This window comes from Pelophylax lessonae (assembly GCF_965119305.1).
Source record: "Pelophylax lessonae genome assembly, chromosome: 12".
NCBI classification, from domain to species: Eukaryota; Metazoa; Chordata; class Amphibia; order Anura; family Ranidae; genus Pelophylax; species Pelophylax lessonae.
Window position 1 is genome coordinate 83,564,809 of NC_138779.1, and position 26,021 is coordinate 83,590,829.

The 26,021-nt window shown below is 49.1% G+C and overlaps 1 protein-coding gene across 3 annotated transcripts in view; it reads right to left on the bottom strand.

Annotated features, from left to right (window-relative positions):
- The window catches only part of PRKCZ (protein kinase C zeta), a 572,887-nt gene that overhangs the window by 101,515 nt on the left and 445,351 nt on the right, over nucleotides 1-26,021 (bottom strand). The gene's annotated exons all lie outside the window — the stretch shown is intronic.

The following is a 26,021-nucleotide window of genomic DNA, read 5'->3' on the forward strand; positions in this document are numbered from 1 at the left end:
GGTTTTTCTTTATTGTGAAGCAAACAACAAATAGGACAAAATAACAGAAAAAGTCAATGTGCATAACTATTCACCCCCTAAAGTCAATACTTTGTGGAGCCACCTTTTGCGACAATCACAGCTCCAAGTCAATTTTGGATAAGTGTCTATGAGCTTGCCACATCTTGCCACTGGGATTTTTGCCCATTCCTCCTTGCAAAGCTGCTCCACCTCCTTCAAGTGCTGTGAACAGCAATCTTTAAGTCTGACCATAGATTTTCTATTGGATTGAGGTCTGGGCTTTGACTAGGCCATTCCAACACATTTACATGTTTCCCCTTAAACCACTCAAGTGTTGCTTTAGCAGTGTGTTTGGGGTCATTGTCCTGCTGGAAGGTGAACCTCTGTCCTAACCTCAAATCATGCGGTACAGGTTTTGCTCAAGAATATCCCTGTATTTAGCACCATCCATCTGTCCCTCAACTCTGACCAGTTTCCCAGTCCCGGCTGCTGAAAAACATGGTGTTCTTGGGGTAATGTGTTGGGTTTGCGACGGACATAGCGTTTTCTTTGATGGCCGAAAAGTTTAATTTTAGTCTCATCAGACCAGAGCACCTTCCTCCATCCTTTTTGGGAGTCTCCCACCTGCCTTTTTGCAAACTCAAAATGTGCCATTTTGTTTTTTTTGCTGAAAGTAATGGCTTTCTTCTGTCCACTCTGCCATAAAGCCCAGAGTGTACGGCTTATTGTCGTCCTATGTACAGATACTCCAGTCTCTGCTGTGGAACTCTGCAGCTCCTCTAGGGTTATCTTAGGTCTCTGTGCTGCCTCTCTGATTAATGCCCTCCTTGCCGGTCTGTGAGTTTTGGTGGGCTGCCGTCTCTTGGCAGGTTTGCTGTTGTGCCATGTTCTTTCCATTTGGTTATGCTAGATTTGATGGTGCTCCTGGGGATCACCAAAGATTTGGATATTTTTTTTATAACCTAACCCTGACTTTTACTTCTCAACTACATTGTCCCTTACTTGTTTGGAGAGTTCCTTGATCTTCATGGCAGTGTTTGATTAGTGGTGCCTCTTGTTTAGGTGTTGCAGCCTATGGGGCCTTTCAAAAAAGGTGTGTACATGTAATGACAGATCATGTGACACTTCGATTACACAGGTAGACATCATTTCACTAATTATGTGACTTCTGAAGGTAATTGATTGCACCAGAGCTTTTTATAGGCTTCATAACAAATGGAGTGAATACATACACACATGCCAACTTTCTGTTTCATTTTTCTAAAAAATTGTTTTATGTATATATTTTTCTCATTTCACTTCAACAACTTAAGACTATTGTGTTCTGATTCATCACATAAAATTCAGATAAACAAAACATTGAACTTAAGGCTGTAATGTAACAAAATAGGTAAAAAGTCAAGGGGGTGAATACTTTTTCAAGGCATTGTATATTGCAGCTTAGCAGTCCTAGATGTAGTGGCTATACTGGTTTTGTTTTTTCAGATTTTTTTCATCTCCTTTACACTTAACTGGGTATGCTGCCAGTAACAAATATCAGGATTAATTTACTAAAACTGCAAAGTTCAAAATCGGGTGCGCCTCTGCAAAAAACTGAATTTTTGTAAAATCTTACCGTAAAATTCCTTTCTCTGAGTCCTCCGACAGTCGCCGCCCACTCATACAGTCTTCACCAATGGGGTATTGACTTCCTCTCCTTAGGAGTAGCTAGGCAAAAGACTTGTTAAAACAAAAGCATTTACATAGACACACCCATGGGGGCTGTCCCACTGGTCCAATACCCCCCTGCAATAGCCATCCCAACTCAGTTTGGTAGCAAGCAGTTAAGTGTATAAGAACCCCAAAAGAGGGGCGGAGGCGGCGACTGTCGGAGGACTCGGAGAAAGGAATTTTACGGTAAGATTTTACAAAAATTCCGTTTTCTCTTACGTCCTCCGACAGTCGCCGCCCACTCATACAGTCTTCACCAATGGGGATGTCCCAAAGCAGTGTAGACATGAGGGGTGGGAAACGCAACCATCAGAAAAGGCAACGCAGTACCCACATCAGAGAAAGGAACCTTATGTGAACCGCAATTGAGCTTTTATGTTGCCCAGAAGGTTCAACAGTAGCAACAACCCAGGAAAGCAAATAACCAAGGGGTAAACAACCCCAACAGCCAAGGACCCACACAAAACCTGGGTCCCCTACGGCACTGCCGCACAGGGAACTTTGCGGCCAAAGGAGGCATCAGCTGATGCCAGAATATCAATTTTGTAGAATTTGGAAAAGGTGTGCACTGACGACCAAGTCGCAGCCTTGCACACCTGGGCCACCGAGGCCTGATGCCGGAGGGCCCAGGACGTACTCACCGACCTGGTAGAGTGCGCCATGACAGGGAAGGGTGGTACCCATTCCTTCAACGAATAGGCCTGAACAATTGTCTGTCTGATCCATTTTGCAATGGTCGCCGCAGACGCAGCCATTCCCTTCCGAGGTCCCTCAGGAAGGACAAAGAGAGAATCCTATTTTCGAAAGGATTTAGTCGACGACAGGTAAACCCTGATCACCCAGACAACATCCAAAGAATGCAAGGCAATCTCCTTAGGATGCTTAGGATTTGCACAGAGCGAAGGTAGAACAATGTCCTCATTGAGGTGAAAATCCGAAACCACCTTTGGAAGAAAGGACGGGTTAGGTCGTAAGACCACCTTATCCCTATGAACCACCAGGTAAGGAGAGCGGCAAGACAACGCCACCAACTCCGACACTCTGCGAGCAGAAGTGATCGCTACCAGAAAAGCAACCTTTTTAGACAGCAGAGGTAATGAGATTTCCCTGATGTTTTCAAACGGGGAACGTTGTAACACGGACAGAACCAAGTTCAAGTCCCATGGAGGTAGAGGCTCCCTTCTAGGAGAGGCCAAGTGACGCACACCCTGAATAAAGGTGCAAATCAAAGAATTAGACGCCACAGGGCACTGGAAAAGAACAGTCAGTGCAGATACCTGGCCCTTAATCGTGGCCAACGCCAGGCGCTGGTCCACACCAGACTGGAGGAAAGCCAACACTCTAGCCACCGAGTAAGAACGAGGAGAGAAACCCCTGGACTCACACCCAGCAAAATAAGCTTTCCATGTACAGTAATAAATCTTACCAGACAAGGCTTTTCTAGCCTTGAGTAAAGTAGGAATAACCTCTGAGGAGAGACCCCTGTCTCTCAGGACCTGGCTTTCAACAGCCATGCCGCTAAAGCCCGCGACTGTAAAGCAGGATGGAAGATCGGTCCCTGAGACAGCAGATCTTCCCGCAGTGGCAGCCGACATGGAGGCTCGACGGCCAGGTGAACGATGTCCGCATACCAGGACCGGCGTGCCCAGTCTGGCGCCACCAGAATCACCAGTGTTTGTGCCGAGGCCAACCTGCGAAGGAACCTGGACAACAACTGAATTGGAGGAAAGGCATAGATCAGACGATACGGACGCCAAGGCACCACCAGCGCATCCGAGGCGTCTGCCAGAGGATCGCACGTTCTTGCCACGCACCTTTCCACCTTGTGGTTTAGCCGAGACACGAACAGATCCACATCCGGGGATCCCCACTTCGCACACAGCATTTGAAATACCTCCGGGTCCAGGGACCATTCCCCCTGGTCCAGGGTCTGGCGGCTCAGATAATTGGCCTGCCAATTCTCCACACCCGGAATGTGAACTGCCGATATCCTTGGGACATGAGTCTCGTCCCAAGATATACTGGTCACTTCCTGGGTCGCCTGGGCACTCCTGGTGCCCCCTTGGTGGTTGATTTATGCCACCGCAGTGGCATTGTCCATCTGCACCCGTACAGGACGGCCCTGAAGCCGATCCGACCACTGGAGCAGGCACAGCCTGATCGCTCTCAATTCCAAAATGTTTATCGGAAGGGAGGATTCCTCCTCCGACCAGGTGCCCTGGGCAGATAGGTTGCCCAGGACGCTACCCCAGCCCGACAGGCTGGCATCCGTGGTAATCACCGTCCATAGTAACGGCCGGAAGGATTTACCTTCCGAAACAGCCGGGGACTGAAGCCACCACAAGAGATCCATTCTGGTTTGGCGACTCAGAGACACCCTCAGGTCTAAGGACTGAGGTAGTCTGTCCCACCTGGCCAGGATCTCCGCTTGGAGAGACCGCGTGTGAAACTGTGCAAATGGCATCGCCTCGAAGGCCGATACCATCAACCCCAGGGACCGCATACAGGTCCTGAGTGACGAGGATTCGTTGTCCCTGAGGGACCTGACCTTGGACTGCAGAGTCCGGAGCTTGTCCTCCGGTAAGAACACCTTTGCTTGAGCAGAGTCCAGAACCATTCCCAAATACGGGAGACGAACCGAAGGAGACAAGGTCGACTTCTGAACGTTGATGGTCCAACCGAACTCCTGAAGCGTCTGGCCCGTAGTGGACAGATCGCGCATCAGGCTCTGACTGGCACTCGATCTTAACAGGAGATCGTCCAGATATCCCAAGACCGCAATGCCCTGTGCCCGCAACAGGCCCAGAACGGGCGCCAACACTTTGGTAAAGACCCTTGGTGCCGAAGCGAGACCAAAGGGTAACGCCACAAACTGATAATGATCCTCTGCGATAGCAAACCGGAGGTACCTCTGATTACCCTCGAAAATGGGGATGTGTAGATACGCTTCCTTCAGGTCGATAGAGGCCAGAAATTCTCCCGGACTCAGGGAGGCTACCACCGAGCGGAGCGATTCCATGCGGAACTTTCGAACGTGCACAAAGCGGTTCAGAGCTTTCAAGTCCAGAATCGGACGCACTTTGCCCTCCTTTCTGGGCACAGTGAACAGATTAGAGTAAAACCCCCGAAACCTGTCCCGATGAGGCACTGGGATGATTACCCCCTGAGCAAGGAGATCCTGTACCGCTTGATGCAGGTCCTGTAACTGCCCTGGGGTCAAATGAAGATTTGAGGGAAAGAATCTGTCTCCCGGCCGTGAAAGAAATTCGATCTTGTACCCTGATCGAATGATTTCCTGAACCCACCTATCCGGAACTCGGAGCAGCCAAGGTTGGAGGAAACCGCGCAAATGTCCCCCCACCCCTGAAATGGGTGAGGGCGCCCCTTAAGGCAGAGGCGGACTGAGCCGCCGCACCCGCATGGCCGGATTTAGGTTTGCTGGCCCAGGGTTTTCTCTGGCCACCCTGGCCCTTGAAGGGTTTCCCCTTGTACTGTGCCTTGAAGGCACGAAAGGACCCCTGATTAGGTTTAAAGGTGGGACCCCGCTTGCCGCGGAAAAAACTGAATTTTTGTAAAATCTTACCGTAAAATCCTTTCTCTGAGTCCTCCGACAGTCGCCGCCCACTCACACAGTCTTCACCAATGGGTATTGACCTTTGCTCCGCAGGAGTAGCTAGGCACAAGACTTGTTAGTAACAAAAGCTTTTAGCATAGACACACCCCTAGGGGCTGTCCCACTAGTCAATATCTCCCTGCACCAGCATTCCCAACTCAGTTTGGTAGCATAGCAGTAAGAGTACACAAAAACCCCAAAAGAGGGGCGGGGGGCGGCGACTGTCGGAGGACTCAGAGAAAGGAATTTTACGGTAAGATTTTACAAAAATTCCGTTTTCTCTTACGTCCTCCGACAGTCGCCGCCCACTCACACAGTCTTCACAAATGGGATGTCCCAAAGCAGTGTAGACATGAGGGGTGGGAGACGCAGCCGCAGAAGAGCAACGCAGTACCCACATCAGAGAAAGGAACCTCACATACAGTAAGAGAACCAGCTGGGCAACAGGAAAAGTGCTCAACAGGAGCAACAACCCAGGAAAACAAGTAACCCAGGGGTAAAACACCCCAACAGCCAAAGACCCAAAAAACAAGGGTCCCTATGGCACTGCCGCACTGAGAACTTTACGGCCAAAGGAGGCATCGGCCGACGCCTGAACGTCCACCTTATAAAACTTGGAGAAGGTGTGCACGGACGACCAAGTTGCCGCCTTACACACCTGGGCCACTGAAGCCTGATGCCGGAAGGCCCAAGAAGCACTCAAAGACCTGGTAGAGTGCGCCTTCACAGGGAAGGGCGGAACCCTTTCCTTCAAGGCATAGGCCTGCACAATAGTTTGTCTGATCCATTTGGCGATGGTCGCAGCCGACGCCGCCATGCCCTTCCGAGGTCCCTCAGGAAGGACAAAGAGGGAATCTGACTTGCGAAAGGATTTAGTGGACGACAGGTAAACCCTGATCGCCCGGACAACATCCAAGGAATGCAAGGCAACCTCCTTAGGATGTTTTGGCTTCGCGCAGAGCGAAGGCAAGATAATGTCTACATTAAGGTGAAAATCCGAGATCACTTTTGGAAGAAAGGACGGGTTAGGTCGCAAGACCACCTTATCCTTGTGAAGCACCAAATAGGGAGAGCTACAGGACAACGCTGCTAGCTCCGACACCCTGCGAGCCGAAGTAATCGCCACCAAAAAGGCAACCTTTTTGGACAGCAGAGGCAACGAGATCTCCCTGATCTTTTCAAAGGGAGCGTGCTGTAACACAGACAGAACTAGGTTCAAGTCCCACGGAGGTAAGGGCTCCCTCCAAGGAGGGGCCAAATGGCCCTTTATCGTGGCCAGCGCCAAACGCTGATCCACACCAGTTTGGAGGAAAGCCAGCACTCTTGACACCGAGTATGAGCGAGGGGAATACTCCCTGGACTCACACCAGGCAAAGTACGCTTTCCAAGTACGGTAATAAATCTTCCCTGAGGAGGCTTTTCTAGCCTTGATCAGAGTAGAAATGACCTCAGGGGAGAGACCCTTGTCCCTCAGGACCTGGCTTTCAACAGCCAGGCCGTTAAAGCCAGCGACTGTAAAGCAGGATGGAAGATCGGCCCTTGAGACAGAAGGTCTTCTCGGACCGGCAGGCGCCACGGAGGTTCGACTGCCAGATGAACGAGGTCTGCGTACCAAGACCGGCGAGGCCAGTCTGGAGCCACCAGAATCACCGTGTGCGGTTCCGAGGCCAACCTGCGAAGGAACCTGGACAGCAGCTGAATTGGAGGAAAGGCATATATCAGATGATACTGATGCCAAGGCGCCACCAACGCGTCCAAGGCGTCCGCCCGAGGATCGCGTGTCCTTGCCACGAACCTTTCCACCTTGTTGTTTAGACGAGACGCGAACAGGTCCACATCCGGTGAACCCCACCTCGCACACAACATCCGGAAGACATCCGGGTGTAAGGACCATTCCCCCTGGTCCAGGGTCTGGCGGCTCAGATAATTCGCCTGCCAGTTGTCCACCCCCGGTATGTGTACTGCCGTTATCACCGGGACGTTCGTCTCGGCCCAAGACAGAATGTCGGTCACTTCCCGAGCCGCTCGGGCACTCCTGGTGCCCCCTTGGTGGTTGATGTAAGCCACAGCGGTGGCATTGTCCGTCTGAACCTGAACCGGACGGCCCTGAAGCCGTCCCGACCACTGGAGAAGGCAAAGCTTTATCGCTCTCAATTCCAGAACGTTGATCGGAAGAGAGGATTCCTCCTTCGACCAAGTTCCCTGGGCGGACAGGTTGCCTAGGACACCACCCCAGCCCGACAGGCTGGCATCCGTGGTGACCACCGTCCAAAATAACGGACGAAAAGACTTGCCCCCCGACACCGCCGGGGACTGGAGCCACCACAGAAGACTCCTTCTGGTGCAGCGGCTCAACGAGACCAGCAGATCCAGAGACTGAGGTCGCCCGTCCCACTTGGCAAGAATCTCCACTTGGAGACCCCGCGTGTGAAACTGAGCAAAGGGGATCGCCTCGAAGGCCAAGACCATCAACCCTAGACACCTCATGCATGTCCTGAGTGACGAGGATCGGTTGTCCCTGAGGGACCTGACTTCGTCCCGAAGCGTCCTGAGCTTGTCCTCTGGCAGGAAGACCTTCGCCTGAACAGAGTCCAGAACCATCCCCAGATAGGGAAGGTGAACCGAAGGGCACAAAGTTGACTTTGGAACCTTTATGGTCCAACCGAACTCCTGGAGCGTCTGCACCGTAGTGGACAGGTCGGTCAACAGGCTCTTGCTGGCACTCGATCTTAACAGGAGATCGTCCAGATATCCCAAGACCGAAATGCCCTGGGCTCGTAACAGGGCCAGAACAGGCGCCAGAACCTTGGTAAAAACCCGCGGAGCTGAAGCGAGACCGAAAGGTAACGCCACGAACTGGTAGTGTTCCTCCGCAATGGCGAATCGAAGGTACCTCTGGTGGCCCTCGAAAATGGGGATGTGTAGGTACGCATCCTTCAAATCGATGGAGGCCAGAAATTCCCCCGGGCTCAGGGCAGCCACCAATGAGCGCAGGGATTCCATGCGAAACTTCCGAACGCGCACAAAGCGGTTCAGAGCTTTCAAGTCCAGGACCGGACGCACCTTGCCCTCCTTTCTGGGCACAGTGAACAGATTGGAGTAAAACCCCCGAAATCTGTCCCGATGAGGCACCGGAACCACCACCCCCTGGGCCCGCAAGTCCCGCACCGCCAGGTGCAGATCCCGCAAACGCTCCGGAGGCAGTTGAAGATTTGACAGAAAAAAACTGCCCGCCGGCTGAGAAAGGAATTCGATCTTGTAACCTGATCGAACGATTTCCTGAACCCATCTGTCCTGGATGCGGAACAGCCAAGGTTGGAGGAAACCGCGCAAACGTCCCCCCACCCCAGAAACGGGTGAGGGCGTCCCTTCAGGCGGACGCGGAGTGGGTCGCAGAACCGACTTGGCCGGACTTCTGCTTACCTGCCCACGGCTTCTTCTGGGTGCCTTGGCCTTTGAAGGGCTTGCCCTTGGACTGCGACCTGAAGGCACGAAAGGACCCTTGAGAGGGCCTAAAGGAGGGGTTCCGCTTGCCATGAAAGGACTTGTTCTTGGGATTCTGGGGCAAGAGAGTACTCTTGCCCCCAGTAACTCCTTTTACTAGAGTATCTAAAGCCTCGCCAAAAAGGCGCTACCGTCTTGCGAGATGATTGGTCGGCCGACCAACTTTTCAGCCAGATCAGTCGACGGTTAAGCACCGCGACACTAGACAGGCGTGCAGCCAAAGGGGCCTCATTCAAGGCCGCATCGCACAAATACATGACCCCCTGATGGATCTGGTCCACCATAGCCAGCGTAGTCGGCGGGGCGGAATGAGCTACCAGGGTGCGTCTGAGCACCTTCGTCCAATCCGCCACCGCCTGGGCTGCCATAACCGAAGCAAAAATAGGCTTGAGCATAGAGCCTGCCACCATATATGCGTGACGGGCAAGAGACTCCAACCTCCTGTCCGTAGGATCCCGGAAAACCGGGGTATCCTCAGTGGGAACCAGGGTAGCCTTGTTCAAAACGGCTACAGCGTGATCCACTTGGGCCGCTACACACCAGCGCTCGTCGGTGGAAGGCGCAAAGGGATAAAGCAGTTTAAACTTACTGGGCACTGTAAAGGGCTTCTTTAAAGTGCGCCATTGCTCATTAACAGTGTGATGAAATTCCGCAGGGCAGGGGAAAACCTGCGCTGATTTGCGGGTTCTATGTGTCCCAAAGGAGGACACCCTAGCTGGAGGAGTGGGCTCATCCTCCAGGTGCAGCGTGTCTTTTATAGAAGCTATCAGCTCATCCATGAGTGCAAGCTCTTCAGGCGAGCCAGGGGGAGAAGTATCAACCCCTTCCACCTCCGCCTCCCCCTCAGACCCCAAAAGGTCCAGAGATGAGAGAGACCCTAAAAAGGGCACGCCAGCCACAGCAGCCACATCGCCCTCTGAATCAGAGGAAATGGATAACCTGGCCCTCTTTGCAGAACGTTCAGCCATCAGCACCTGCATCTGTGACACCAAAGATGCCACTACAGTGGCCAGATCAGAGGGCGTGCAGCAGATGCAGCAGATCCCTGGTCCCCCACCAGGGCCGGGGGGAACTTGCTATCCTGGGAATCCATGCCAAATAACAGGTATGGGACAAAAAGGCTCTGGCCCTTTAAAGACCACGGCGAGCGCAGCCCACCGTACACTAACTGTATGCACCGACCCCCGCAGGGACAGAAAACACTGAGTTAGGAAGGATAGCACAGAGAAAAACCTGGAGAGAGCACTGCAGACTGCTGCCACCGACCGCTGTCCAGAGAAAGAGGAAGTGATGCATGAGAGGCTGAACTATATAACCTATGAGGCTCAGGGATGGTGCAGACTGGCGCCAAAAAGCACACCGCACTGCACTCTGCATAAGGCCCAGGAAAAGGCCGCAATAGCCCACAGCACAAACAAAAATAGTGGACCGCGCGGCGCGCAGCCTTAGCGGTCGCCGCCACACATGCCTGCCCCACAGCCCCCAAAAGGGATACATCGGAGCGAGAGGGGTCCCCCTGCAGCAACAAATAAAGGCATTCAACCCCCGCAGGGATCACAGTAGGGAGCCCGCACATAACAGACATGGGGGGAAACACACAGCCACAGACTGACACCCCAGACAGATGGTCCCCACACAGAAGGTGCTTACCGTACCGGATGGCGTGGGGAACCGTCTCAAAAACGACAAACCGCTGTCCTATATGACAGGGAGTGCCGTAGCCGGGACGCAGGAGACCGCAGCACACGACTGCAGAAGGCGTCCAGTGAGGTAGCCACCTCACATGGCAGCATCCCTGCAGCGAGCAGGGATGGGTCGTTCATGGCGCCAGGGCGAACCGTAGCTGAATGCTCGATGGCAGGCTGGGGATCCATCTGACCCTCAGCCCTGGGGATCCAGGGCGGCCAGTCCGATACCCAGCTCCGCATGATGTTTCTTCATCCAAAGACCTAACTAAGAGCTGGAAAATAACAGCTAGTAAAGTAAAGAAAAAACACTTTGAAATAAAATCAAAAAAGGGTAGAAGGCTGAGACTGAAGCCCCAGCACAGGAAAGCCTGACTACTCCTGAGCTAGGCAAAATCAAACTGAGTTGGGAATGCTGGTGCAGGGAGGTATTGACTAGTGGGACAGCCCCTAGGGGTGTGTCTATGCTAAAAGCTTTTGTTACTAACAAGTCTTGTGCCTAGCTACTCCTGCGGAGCAAAGGTCAATACCCATTGGTGAAGACTGTGTGAGTGGGCGGCGACTGTCGGGGGACGTAAGAGAAATTTGCTCTTAGGATTCTGGGGCAGCAGAGTGCTCTTGCCCCAAGTGACACTCTTAACCAATTCATCCAGGGATTTACCAAAAAGGCGAGACCCCGCATAGGGAATATCAGCCACCGCCTTCCTGGATTTCTGGTCAGCCGACCAGCTCTTCAACCATATCAGTTGACGGCTAAGCACCGCGACACTGGACAGGCGTGCCGCCAATGGGGCCTCATTTAAGGCCGCATCGCACAAATACATGACCCTCTGATAAATCTGGTCCACCATCTCCACGGTAGTGGGGGGGGGCCGAATCAGCCACGAGAGTGCGTCTGAGCACCTTGGTCCAATCCGCCACAGTCTGAGCCGCCATGACAGAGGCGAAAATGGGCTTTAGCATGGAACCCGCCATCACATAGGTGTGGCGGGCAAGAGACTCCAGCCTCCTATCCGTAGGATCCCTAAATACCGGAGAATCTTCGGTGCGAACCAGAGTAGCCTTGTTCAATCTGGCCACAGTGTGATCCACTTGAGGAGCCACACACCAGCATGCAACCGTAGTAAGACGCAAAAGGGTAGAGAAGTTGAAACCTTTTAGGCACCGTGAAGGTGTGTTTCAAATTGCGCCATTGCTCATTCACAGTGTGATGAAACTCAGCGGGGCAAGGAAAAACCTGCGCTGTCTTGCGGGTCCTGTGTGTACCAAAAGATGACACAATGCCCGGAGGATTGGGCTCATCCTCTAAATGTAGTGTTTCTTTGATGGCAGAAATCAGCGCATCCATACCTGCGCGTTCCTCGGGCTTCCCAGGGGGGGATTCGTCCACCCCTGTAACCTCCGCCTCCCCCTCAGACTCTTGCGGGTCCTGAGAAAAACGAGACCCTGAAAGGGGCACGCTACCTACAGCAACCATGTTACAGTCAGAATCAGAAGAAAAAGAAATCCTAGGCCTTTTTCTAGCAGCACGTTCAGTCATCAGCACATCCATTTGGGACACCAAAGTCGCCACTACAGCAGCCAAATTAGTCAGGGTAGAGGATACAGAGGAACTTGAATCCCCTACCAAGGCTGGAGGGAATTTTCTGTCCTGGAATTCCATTACCAAAAAAGTTTTTTTTTTTTTAAGGTACTGGCCCTTTAAGCGCACCGCGGACCCCGCAGCACACCGCTACAAAGACTGTGGAGCACAGACCCCCCGCAGGGACAAACTGAAGCCAGGAAGATTGCACAAGGGAGTAAAAAGGACAGCAAAACAGAGCCCCACAAGTGTGTTACCACCGCAGTCGGTCGCTCCTGAGTGAAGGAAGGAAGTGATGTCACTGCCAGAGACTGAACTGAGGCTGCAGGCTAAGTAAACATGGATGCCTATGTAAAGTAATGGGAGGCTTCGGCAAAATGGCCGCTGACATGTGCTCGGAACAATCGTTTGCCACACACAAGATTTCTCCGCAAGGCGCCAAAATACACTACATACAATGCTGTATAAGCGCCCACAGTGAAGCCAGACATGCTGCCCACACCTAAAATGGCAGACGTGAGGTTTTTAACCCCGCAGCGGTCGCCGCACGTGTCTGTACCTCCAAGCACCCTAAAGTGGCACAGGGGAGGGATCCCCCAAAATCCCACACAGCGCTGACTGTGAGAGAAAAAACCCCCGCAGGGACCGGGATCAGGGACCCCAAAACGCACAGACATAGGGGACACCAAAGACACACAGGACTGCCGACCCCAGACAGAGGCCCCACACAGAGTGTACTTACCTGTACCCGATGGCGTGGGGTGCCTCATATCAAACGGGAAACCGCCCGCCCTCAGATGGCAGGGGAGTGCCGCCAGCCAAAAACGCAGGACACCAGCAGTGCATGGACGAACCGTGCATGTGTCCGGTGAGGTAGCCACCTCACAGGCTGCATCCCTGAGGACAGGGATGGGTCGTTTGCGAGGCCAGGGCGAACGCATAGCCTGCTAAATGCTCAATGGTGGGCTGGGATTCCATCTGACCCTCTGTCCTGGAGAACCAGGACGGCCAGCTCCGCAAACGCCGTCTTCATCCGAAGATCCGACTAACAAACGTTGACAAAATAAACAGCTAATAATGCAAAGAAAAAATTACATTTTCAGAAAATAAAATCATAAAATAGAAGAAGAAGTCTGAGACCGTAGCCCCAGCACAGGGAAGCCTGACTACTCCTGAACTAGGCAGAAGACAAACTGAGTTGGGATGGCTATTGCAGGGGGGTATTGGACCAGTGGGACAGCCCACATGGGTGTGTCTATGTAAATGCTTTTGTTTTAACAAGTCTTTTGGCTAGCTACTCCTAAGGAGAGGAAGTCAATACCCCATTAGTGAAGACTGTATGAGTGGGTGGCGACTGTCGGAGGACGTAAGAGAAAAACTGTTTTTTTTTTTTTTTGTCAAAGCTTAATTGAACACACTGAAGTTAGATGCTAATTGGCTACCATGCACAGCTGAACCAAAAATTGTACTCTCCAGTTTTAGTAAATCAACCCCAACGTGTCCTAGTGTGACAACATTTTGTATATATTTTGTATATATGGAAGAACAGAAATATCACCCTAGGATAGGGCTAGACTACATGCCCTCTTTTTCATGACTCCTTGATAACACGGTTTGAGATTAGACTGTAGAATGCACAAGACAGCACTGGACTGCCTGCAGGATTGACCAATATCTTTTGCTAATAATAAACAAATTTAAAAGTTTTCTCCGATGTAATTTTAGCTGACCAAAAAGGAGTGAATAAGAAGTTGATGTTTAGGGTTTACATCTACTTTGATCACTTCAATACAGGGCACTTTCACCCCCTTCCTGCCCAGGCCAATTTTCACGCTTTGAATAATTGCACGGTCATGCAACGCTGTACCCAAACAACATTTTTATCATTTTTTTTCCTACATATACAGCTTTCTTTTGGTGGTATTTGATCACCTCTGGACTTCTTTTTTGCTAAACAAATAAAAAAAAAAAGTTTCTTGGTTTATGTTAACCACTTGCCGACCGCCGCACGACTATTTACTGCGGCAGTCAGCCCCTCACAGGCAAAGCGACGTAGGACTACGTCGCTAGCCTGTGAGGCTCTAGGGAGCGAGCGCGCGCCGCCGGAGGCGCGCTTCGGCTCCCGCTCGGTCACGGACCCCCCCCCGCACTCGCGATCGTCCGTTACACCGGGAGAAAGGCAGGCGGCTAATGTAAACAATCTGCCTTCAGGCAGAGGCGGATTGAGCCGCCGCACCGGCATGGCCGGACTTTTGCTTGCCCGCCCCGGGCTTCTTCTGGCCACCTTGGCCCGTAAAAAGTTTGCCCTTGTTTTGTGGCTTAAAGGCACGAAAGGACCCCTGATTGGGTCTAAAGGCGGGACCCCGCTTGCCGCGAAAAGGCTTGTTCTTCGGATTCTGGGGCAGCAGAGTGCTTTTGCCCCCAGTGACTGCTTTCACCAAAGTATCTAAAGCCTCGCCAAAAAGGCGTGACCCTGCATAGGGAAAATCAGCCACCGTTTTCCGTGACGTCTGGTCAGCCGACCAGCTCTTCAGCCAAATCAGTCGACGGTTAAGTACCGCGACACTAGACAGGCGTGCAGCCAAAGGGGCCTCATTCAAGGCCGCATCGCACAAATACATGACCCCTTGATGAATTTGGTCCACCATGGACAGTGTAGTAGGTGGGGCAGAATCAGACACGAGAGTGCATCTAAGCACCTTAGTCCAATCCGCCACCGCCTGAGCCACCATGACAGAAGCGAAAATAGGTTTGAGCACGGAACCCGCCACCATGTAGGCATGACGGGCAAGAGACTCCAACCTCCTGTCCGTAGGATCACGGAACACCGGGGTATTCTCAGCGGGAACCAAAGTAGCCTTGTTTAACACGGCCACCGTGTGATCCACCTGGGGAGCCACACACCAGCGCGAATCCGTAGAAGGCGCAAAGGGGTAAAACAGTTTAAACCTATTAGGCACCGTGAAAGGGCGTTTCAAACTGCGCCATTGTTCATTCACAGTGTGATGAAACTCAGCGGGGCAGGGAAAAAACTGCGCCGACTTGCGGGTCCTATGTGTACCAAAAGAGGATACAATGCCCGGAGGAGTGGGCTCATCCTCCAAATGTAGTGTTTCTTTGACAGAAGAAATCAACGCATCCATAGCTGCGCGTTCTTCAGGTGACCCCGGGGGAGAATCATCTACCCCCTCCACCTCCGCGGGTCCAGGGACGAGCGAGACCCTGAAAAGAACACGCCAGCCACAGCAGCCACATCACCATCTGAATCAGAGGAGAAAGATAGTCTAGGCCTTTTTCTAGCAGCTCGTTCAGCCATCAGCACCTCCATTTTTGACACTAAAGCCGCCACCACAGTGGCCAAATTAGGTATAACGGGGGATTCAGCAGAACTGGGGTCCCCCATCAAGGCTGGGGGTAATTTGCTGTCCTGAGATTCCATTGCAAAACAATGACAAAAAAGTACTGGCCCTATGAAAGCGCTGCGGAATGCGCAGCCCACCGCTATATACACAGTGTACACAGACCCCCCAAAATGGACAAAACTGAGCCAGGAAGGATAAAACAGAGAGATATGGAAGAGACAGTCTGCAGAGCCCCACACAGTGTTACCACACTGATCGCTGCTCCAGAGGAAAAGGAAGTGAGGTCACCAGAGGCTGAACTATATGCTGCAAGGCTAAGGGAAAATGGCTGCCCATAGAAAGCAATGGGGGGCTTCGGCAAGATGGCCGCCGACATGTGCTCAGAACGATCGTTCTGCCACACACAAGATGGCGCCGGTTGGCGCCAAAACACTGCATAGCAAGCTGTTGTAAAGCCCATAGTGAAGCCAGACATGCTGCCCACATCCAAAATTGCGGACCGCTCGGTTTTTAGCCGCAGCGGTCGCCGCACACACAGTCTGCACCTCCCAAACACTGAAAGTGACACAGGAGAGGGGCCCCCAAAATTACACAGTGCCAGCAATGCACTAAAAAAGACCCCCGCAGGGATCGCATCAGGGACCCCACAAACGCACAGACATGAGGGGACACACAGCAACACAGGACTGCCACCCCAGACAGAGGCCCCACACAGTAAAGTACTTACCTGTACCGGATGGCATGGGGTGCCTCTATTAAACGGAAAGCCTCTGTCCTCAGATGACAGGGAATGCCGTCAGCCAAAGCGCAGGACACTGCAGCATGCAACCACATATGCGTCCAGTGAGGTAGCCACCTCACAGGCTGCATCCCTGCTGCGAACAGGGATGGGTCGTTCATAGCGCCAGGGCGAACCATAGCCGAACGCTCGATGGCGGGCTGGGGATCCCTCTGACCCTCTGCCCTGGAGAGCCAGGGCGGCCAGTCCGATTCCCAGCTCCGCAAAATCCATCTTTATCCGAAGATCCGACTAAAAACTAAAGCTGACAAAATAAACAGCAAGTAAAGCAAAGAAAAAACTGACATTCTTGCAAATAAAAATCATAAGAAAAGATTAGAAGGCTGAGACTGTAGCCCCAGCACAGGGAAGCCTATCTACTCCTAACGCTAGGCAGAGAAAAACTGAGTTGGGATGGCTTGATGCAGGGGGGGGGGGGGTATTGACCAGTGGGACAGCCCCCTATGGGTGTGTCTATGCTAAAAGCTTTTGTTTCTAACAAGTCTTATGCCTAGCTACTCCTGCGGAGCGGAAGTCAATACCCATTGGTGAAGACTATTTGAGGGGTGGCGACTGTCGGAGGTCGTAACAGAAATCTTGATTTTTACATTTTTTTTTAATGTGAAAAATATTGTTATTTTTGCAAAATTGACGCTCTTTTTTTTGTTTATAGCACATGATCAAAAAATCGCACAGGTGATCAAATACCACCAAAAGAAGCTCCGTTTGTGGGAAAAAAAGGACGTCAAATTCGTTTAGGTACAGCGTCGCACGACCGCGCAAATGTCCGTTAAAGTCACGCAGTGCCGAATAGCAAAATAGGCCTTGGTCAGGAAGGGGGTAAAATCTTCAGGGGCTTAAGTGGTTAAAAATGTTGTAATTAAGAAAGTTTTCTCCTGCACTGATGAGGCTGCACTGAGGGGCACTGATGTATATATGTATAGCACTTTATTGATTTTGCAGCGCTGATATTATATTGATTTATTTACTGTAAAAGGTATCTACCTTTAAACCGGAGTTCCACCCTGGGAAAGCTTTTTTTAATAAAAATACCCCCGGGACAGTCAGGGCTAGTACATTCCACAATGGCTAGCCTCTGATCTGTCTGTGTTGCACTTACCTTTTAGAAGAAATACTTACCTTGAAAAAGTATTGTCCAACGCTGCCATCTCAGGTGTGGGCAGCTTGAAGTCAGCGCGATCCTCTTCTGTGTCCTCTTCCGTCTTCTTCGGTCCCACGATGCACTGCACCGGCCCCGCCGTCACTTCCGGTGCCGCAGTGTCATCCCTGCACAGCTTGTGGGCATGCCCAGAAGCTGTTTAGCAAGGTATGACGGCGCCTGCACCGGAACTTACGTTGGGGCCGATGCAGGTGCATTGATTCCTGGGAGCGATGACGTTCCGCTCCCAGGAATCATTGCAAGCCAGGAAGTGACGAATCGCCGTGGCCGCCGAGGGTAGGAAGAGGATGTAAGGTAAGTATATTTTCTTCTAAACCAGGTAAGTAAAAGAAAAAAAAAATTGCGATTATCCATTTGTTTTTCAGGTGACCTAATTCAGGTGATTTAATTCCAAGGTATCCCAATTCCTCTCTGCACCATACAAAGGGGAATTTGGGCTGGATTGCTTGTTGTTCTTTCTTTGATTTTGTAATATTCAGAATTTCCGATTTAGCTATAATAACGTTAAAAAGTTTGATAATTCCCCATATCTGCCTAATTCCCCTAGCACCAATGAGAGCGTTAACCTAGAGTTGGTTATATAAAATAATATATCATCTGCATATGCTGCCACTTTATACTCACTGTTCCCCAATCAAACCCCTTTGATGTCTAGGTTTTTACGAACTGCTGCCTAAAAGGTTTCTAAAGCCAGAACAAACAGCATAGGGGAAAGGGGGCACCCATGCCTAATTCCATTTTATAGCTCAAAAGGGAAGGACAAACTGCCATTATTTACTCTTATTCTCGCCCTTGGATAATGATAAAAAGCAGAAATCCAACACATCATCCTATCTCCAATACCTAGGTACCTCAGAGTCCCGAACATGGAGCTCCAATCGACCCCATCAAAAGCCTTTTCGGCATCTACCAAAAGTAAAACGGCCGGAGTGTCATTACTTATCAATCTTGGCAATAGGGGTTTTAACCTTTCTGCTATAATTTTTGCAAATATTTTTATATCAATGTTAAAAAGGGAGATTAGTCTATAGCTTGTCGGTGCCGATAGATCTTTCCCTTCCTTCAGGATGAGTTATATATGAGCGAGAAGAGATTCTTCTCTCAAATTCTCTCCTTTCCCAACTATATTGAAATACATACATAATTTAGGGACCACATTTTTGGAACCTTTTATAGTACATGATAGAATATCCATCATGGCCCAAGCTCTTCCCCAGGGTGATATTCCTTATTGTCCATCCCACCTCTTCATGTGTAATCAGGGCCTTTAAATCCTCAAGCTCCTCCTTAGGCAGCCTTAGGAGGTCAAGTTCCCGCAGGTATTCCCTCACCGACAGCGAACTATGAGTGGAATGCCTGAGAAATATCTGAGGATGAGTGTAATATTTGCCCCTTCTTATCTTTAATTTTAGGCATATAGAATGCATTTTTTTTCTCCCTTACTGCTTTTGCTAGCCATTTGCCGGGCTTATTTCCCCGGCTTATTTCCCCATTGATATTTTTCCTTCATCACTACATAAAAAGCATTTTTTGTCTCATACTCCATAAGCGCCGTTAGTTCTCCTCTCTTTTCAATTATTTCTCGCTGCTCTGGGATGCCATTGGATCTGACCTGTTCCAAAATATTTATTTCCCTTAATAGCTGACTCTTCCTCTCGTTCTTTTCCCTCTTTGTTTGTGTCCCAATGCCTAGCAATATCCCCATTATATAAGCCTGTTGTGCTTCCCATAGAGTAGCCTGTGAGATCTCCGATGTATCATTAATCGTGAAAAAACTCTCCAATTCCTTTTCCACCTTCTCTGTTATTTTGGGGTCTTGGGTGAGAGACTCATTTAATTTCCAGGCCCTATCTCTAGGTACTATTGATAATAAATCTAACTGGGTCATCACTGTGGCATGGTCAGAGTGTGTAATAGGCAAAATAGTCACATCCTTGAGGGAGGTTAATAATTGATGTTCTATTAAAATATAGTCAATCCTTGAATAAGACTCATGTACTGAGGAATAGTTTAGTCTCTTAGTTTTGTGTATCTAATCCTCCAAGCATCGATCAACTGACATTCTCCTAGTAAGCTTTTCATTTCATTCTGCAATTGTAGTGTTAAACAAAAGAGTTCCATACGTGGGTCTAAACCCATATTGAAGTCTCCCGCTACAATAAGCCTCCATTCTCTAAAAACCAACAATTTTTTCAAAATTTTCCTCAAACTTATTCGGCTCTCTATTGGGCGCATAGATACAGTATCTCACAAAAGTGAGTACACCCCTCACATTTTTGTAATTATTTTATTATATCTTTTCATGTGATAACACTGAAGAAATGACACTTTGCTACAATGTAAAGTAGTGAGTGTACAGTTTGTATAACAGTATAAATTTGCTGTCCCCTCAAAATAACTCAACACACAGCCATGAATGTCTAAAACACTGGCAAAGTGAGTACACCCTTAAATGAAAATGTCTAAATTGGGCCCAAAGTGTCAATATTTTGTGTGGCCACCATTATGTTCCAGCACTGCCTTAACCCTCTTGGGCATGGAGTTCACCAGAGCTTCACAGGTTGCCACTGGAGTCCTCTTCCACTCCTTCATGATGACATCACAGAGCTTGTGTATGTTAGAGACCTTGCGTTCCTCCACCTTCCGTTTGAGGATGCCCCACAGATGCTCAATAGGGTTTAGGTCTGGAGACATGCTTGGCCAGCCCATCACCTTCACCCTCAGCTTCTTTAGCAAGGCAGTGGTCGTTTTGGAGGGGTGTTTGGGGTCGTTATGTTGGAATACTGCCCTGTGGCCCAGTCTCTGAAGGGATCATGCTCTGCTTCAGTATGTCACAGTACATGTTGGCATTCATGATTCCCTCAATGAAATGTAGCTTCCCAATGCCGGAAGCACTCATGCAGCCCCAGACTATGACACTCCCATCACCATGCTTGACTGTAGGCAAGACACACTTGTCTTTGTACTCGTCACCTGGTTGCCGCCACACACGCTTGACACCATCTGAACCAAAGAAGTTTATCTTGGTCTTAGATCACAGGACATGGTTCCAGTAATCCATGTCCTTAGTCTGCTTGTCTTTAGCAAACTGTTTGTGGGCTTTCTTGTGCATCATCTTTAAAAGAGACTTCCTTCTGGGACGACAGCAATGCAGACTAATTTGATGCAGTGTGCGACATATGGTCTGAGCACTGACAGGCTGACCTCCCACCCCTTTGACCTCTGCAGCAATGCTGGCAGCACTCATATGTCTATTCCTCAAAGACAACCTCTGGATATGATGCTGAGCACGTGCACTCAACTTCTTTGGTTGACCATGGCAAGGCTTTTTCTTAATGGAACCTGTCCTGTTAAACCGCTGTTTCAGGGCCTTGGCAATCATCTTATAGCCTAGGCCATCTTTATGTAGAGCAACAATTGTTTTTTTTTTTTAATCCTCAGTTCTTTGCCATGAAGTACCATGTTTAACTTCCAGTGACCAGTATGAGAGAGAGTGAGAGCGATAACACCAAATTTAACACACCTGCCCCCCATTCACACCTGGGACATTGTAACATGAAAGAGTCACAAGACCCTGGGGAGGGAAAATGGCTAATTGGGCCCAATTTTGACATGTTCACTTAAGGGTGTACTCACTTTTGTTGCCAGCAGTTTAGACAGTAATGGCTGTGTGTTACATTATTTCTTCAGTATTGTCACATGAAAGATATAATAAAATATTTACAAAAATGTGAGGGATGCACTCACTTTTGTGAGACACTGTATTTGCAAGTGTACACTCCGTATCGAATAGTTTCTCTTAATAAACAGAAACCTTCTCTCAGGATCTGCCAACTGCTCTTTTAGCATAAATATTGTACTTCTATCAAATCGAATTGCAACTCCTCGCGAGTGGCTTGAGGTCGTGTCACCATAAAACCACATAGGGAAGTGGCGGGATGATAATTTAATCCCCGAGGCATGTGTGATATGTGTTTCTTGTAAACAGGCTACTCCTACCCCATAGTGGAGCAGTTCTCCAGTTACCCTTCTGCCTTTTACCAGGTGTATTCAGGCCCCTAACATTATATAATACTAAATTATCCAAAACCATGGACAGCCACAGGAGCAACTAGCATATCCCTTTTCAGAGAGAGGTTCTGTATAGAATGGAGGAGGGGGAAAAAAAAAAAAACACTCTAACCCTGCCCTAACCTACCCACTGGAGTAACAGCGCTTCAACTCTCTCCCCCCCACCACCACCCCAATGAGGGAAGGAGATGGCAGAAGAGGCAAGGGAGGGGAGGAGGAGGAAAGAAGGGGAAGAGACCACCTCATGCCCCCCCGCCCACGACTCTCTGCCCCCTCCACCCAAGACCACCTTTACTCCCTCAATGACATTGGAGTGTCCAGAATCCCCTCCCACCCTGGCAAAGCTGGGAGTGGTAAGTTTAATTTGTTGCAGTATTCTACCAGCTCTTCCGGGAATCTCAAAAACGCTGCGCGGGCCTCATTTATTAATTTAAGGAAGGCCGGGAAACCCCACCGATAGGAAATATTAGAAGCCCCCAACAGGTCTGTCAGGGGTTTAAGAAGTCTCCTTCTTGCCAGAGTCTCAGCCAACAAATCTGTATATAGCTGTAAATTCACTCCTTCAAGAACAATTCCAGAGATTTTCTGGGCCTTTTTCATCACTCCCATCTTTTCTTCTGCATATTGAAACCTCACAATTACACCTCTTGGGATACCCCCACTCTGGCTTCAATATCCTCCCACCCTGTGTTCTCTATCAATTTTTAAAATTTCTGGGGGTTACTTTCCCAACATTGGATTAAAGAGACCTTGCACAATTGTTATCAGATCTGTTATCAGATTATCAGAAAATGAGATGGGAGATAAAAGGGTTGTTCTCCCAGATATATTGCTTTTATATAGCTTTTATTATAATGGAATATGCCCACAATATGTTCCCATACATGTTTAGTAAATAGGCCGCTTCATTTGCATACCAGTGGAGCCATTACTGGTCTCTAGGACCCAGTGGATGCCTGAGGGCATCCCCTGTATATATTTCCCTTGATAAAGATGGTGCCATAGAGGCCTGAGGAAGGAGCGCATGCTCAGACAACGCGTCGCCTGCCTATGTCATCACGTCCTTGCGTCACGACCGGGGGAGTGTCGCCGGAAGTCCACCTCTGTGTCCCCAGTATCCAGTAAGTGCTGACATCCATCGGCTACAGCGGATAAATACTGACTGATTGTGGCATCCGGACGAACCCACCTCATGGACGGACTAGCTAATATATTATACACTGCCTTTTTTCACCTGCTCAATTGTGAGTATTTGGTGTGTATTGATTTACCTCATTAAACTTGCCTTACTGCACTTAAGAGTGGCGCCTGTCTTCTTTCTACACTACCCTGCAAGTTCTCTTCTCACTTGTGGCAGAGCAGCCTTCTGTGCCCAAGGACTTTAAATACATATGGACTCTATACGGACCTTTCACGTGTATATGTGCATTAGATATTTTTATTGTATATGGTAGTAACTGTTGGTTTCCCTTTCTTTTCCTTGCGCCAGTACACCAATTTGTTTGTTTAGGTCCTTCTTCCACCATACTGATCCCTGCTGACATATACTGCTGAATATCACCTGGGCTAGGGGCGGGTTGGTTTGCTTTACTGGTTTTAGATGTACCTCTCATCTTTAATCACAGATGGAATCAGTTGTATATTTGAAAGGGCACCCCCACAAGTCCAATATTAACTCAGTTCCTTTAATACAAAAAGTAAAGCTTTTCCACTCAGCATATATAGCAGTTAATCAAAGTATACAGCCACCAGTCAAGATACGCAACAGCCCATCAGAGTATATAACAGCGAGACCAAATATGCAGCAATCAATCAGAGTATACAGCAGACAGTCAAAGGTTTACCACAGCAGGTGGTCTCAGCAATTATTATATCTATGCGAGACCATCTCTTTTCTGGAACAGTCCATCCTCTCCACTAGTCCATGGGTCTTCACCCTGGCCTCCTCCTCAAAGAAAAGATCCTTTCTATGCAGTTTACATATATCAGAGCAGGCTTACCCCCTCCATTCTTCACCAGTAAGTAGCCAGATCTCTCTGACTGAATCCTCCAGCAGTAGGGGCGAGGGAGGAATCTGAAAGCCCCAGAAGAGATCAGAGGGGAAAACAAGCCAGGACTCTTCATCCGTAGTTGCGGCAGGGGGGAGCCTCAGGGATCTGGATCTGTCAGCACTCTGGGTACATGAGCCATAAAATGTAGTGGCGGAAGGCGGCAGATGGTGACAGGCAGCGACGGGGACTCGGCAAGTGGCTCACTCCAGGGCGGGCGTGCGCATCATTATGCCAAAGCTCCTTCCCCGGTCAGCTGGGCCATTCTATCAGCTTTATTTTCTTTTTTTTTCAACCAATTGAGTTTCCTTGGCTTTGTGTTTGGAATGATATTGTTGCTGAAATGTCCACCCTCGATTCATCTTCATCATCCTGGTAGATGACAAATTTTTTTAAGAATGTCTTGGTACATTTTTACATTCATCCTTCCTTCAATGACATGAAATTTGCCAGTACCGTATGCTAAAAAACAGCCCCACACCATGATGTTCCCACCTCCAAATTTCACTGTTGGTATGGTGTGTTTGGGGTGATATGCAGTGCCATTTGACGTCCAAACATGGTGTGCACTATGCCATCAAAAGAGTTAAATTGTGGTCTCATCTGACCAGACTATATTTTGGTTATATTTACGTTAAGACTGGGTTCACACTAGTGTGAATTGGATGCGGGTCTCCCCCCATCCAATTTTCATGACAGAAGAGTGTGCCCAGATATCAATAGGGCCAGTTCACACTTCTCCTTAGCAGCTGCGGAGCGGATTGCATGGGGGTCCTGTGCGTCTTTGGCTCTGTTAAAGGTCCAAATTCAGGCAAACATTTGGGCCTGATTCCTCCTTGAAACTGAGAACAGGGATACACCGGACCCCTGCTGTGAGATGCATCCATAACGAGCTTCAACATGCTTCAGCAATGGAGTCTTGCATGGTGAGCGCACATACAGGCCATGGTGGTTGAGTGCATTACTTATGATTTTCTTTGAAACAATTGCACCTACTAATTCCAGGTCTTTCTGAAGCTCTCCACAAGTGGTCCTTGGCACTTGGACAACTCTTCTGATAATTCTTTTCACTCAGTTAGAAATCTTGCGAGGAGCACCTGGTTGTGGCCGGTTTATGGTGAAATGATGTTCTTTCCACTTCCGGATTAGGGCCCCAAGAGTGCTCACTGGAACATTTAGAAGTTTAGAAATTCTTCTGTAACCAATGCCATCAGTTGTTTTGCAACAATAAGCTTGCAAAGGTCTTAAAAGAGCTGTTTCTTGTGTGACCCATTGGTAATGAGACACCTTTTAATAGGCCATCGATTGAGACTAATATTAATTTGCCAAGGGGCAGGATTGCTTTCTAATCACCGATAGATTTTAGCTGGGGTCTTTGCTTTCTATGCCTTTTTGCACCTTTCTTTCTTCATGTGTTCAATACTTTTTCCCTGTGTCATTTCATTTTATTATACAGAACTTAATTTCTGGACATATTTGTTTTGGTTTCTTTGCATGTATGGATTGCATGGGTTGTTATCGTTGTTATCGACATGTGGTGAAAATTTCTTGTCAATAGCACCTTTACAAATATATTTACCTGGGAAAAATGGTGTCGTGTTCAATACCTATTTTCTTGCTGTATCTCTATTTCAACTGCATAGTGCAGGTCAGTGATTTAACCACTTCCCGCAAACCGACGTACCTGTACGTCGGCTTGCAGAAGTGGTTGTACCGGGACGATGCCTGCAGCTGTAGGCATCAACCCAGTACTGTTTTTAGAGCCGACGGTCAGCTTTCAGAAGATAACAGCCGATGCAGCGTTACCAAAGCAAGCAGGAGGGGACACCCCCGTGCTCTGCCTGGGTCTCCTTTCCCACCAGGAGTTCCAAGCAAGTTCTGAACGATGATGGATTCAGCTTCAATCAGGTCTCCGAACATGTATCCCGGAAGGGACTCAGCTGCCTATGGCGCCCATTTAACAAAAAAAAAAAAAAAAAGTCAGTATTCAAAAATGCGGCTTTCGACATCTTGAATACTTTGAAGTGCAGTGGAGGGGTTGGAGTCTTTTAGACCCCCAATCTCTCCATAAAGAGTAACTGTCACTGCCTATTACTGTCACAAGGGATGTTTTATGGCTTGTGACAGCAATAAAAGTGATCAGATTTTTTTTTTTTTTAAAGTGTTAAAAATAAAAAATGTAATAAAATAAATAAGTAATCATTTTAAAGCGCCCCTATCCCCATGAGTTAACGCACAAAAGAAATTGCATATGTAAGTTGCGCCCGTAAATTAAAATGGTGTTCAAATCACACATGTGAGGTATCGCTGCGATCACCAGAGCGAGAGCAATAATTCTAGAAAAATACCTCCTCTGCAATTGGTAAGTAACCGTTAAAATTTTTTAAAGCATCGCCTATGGAGATTTTTAAATAGCGTAGTTGTCGCCATTCCATGAGTGTGCGCAATTTTAAACCATAACATGTTCGGTATCTTTTTACTCAGCGTG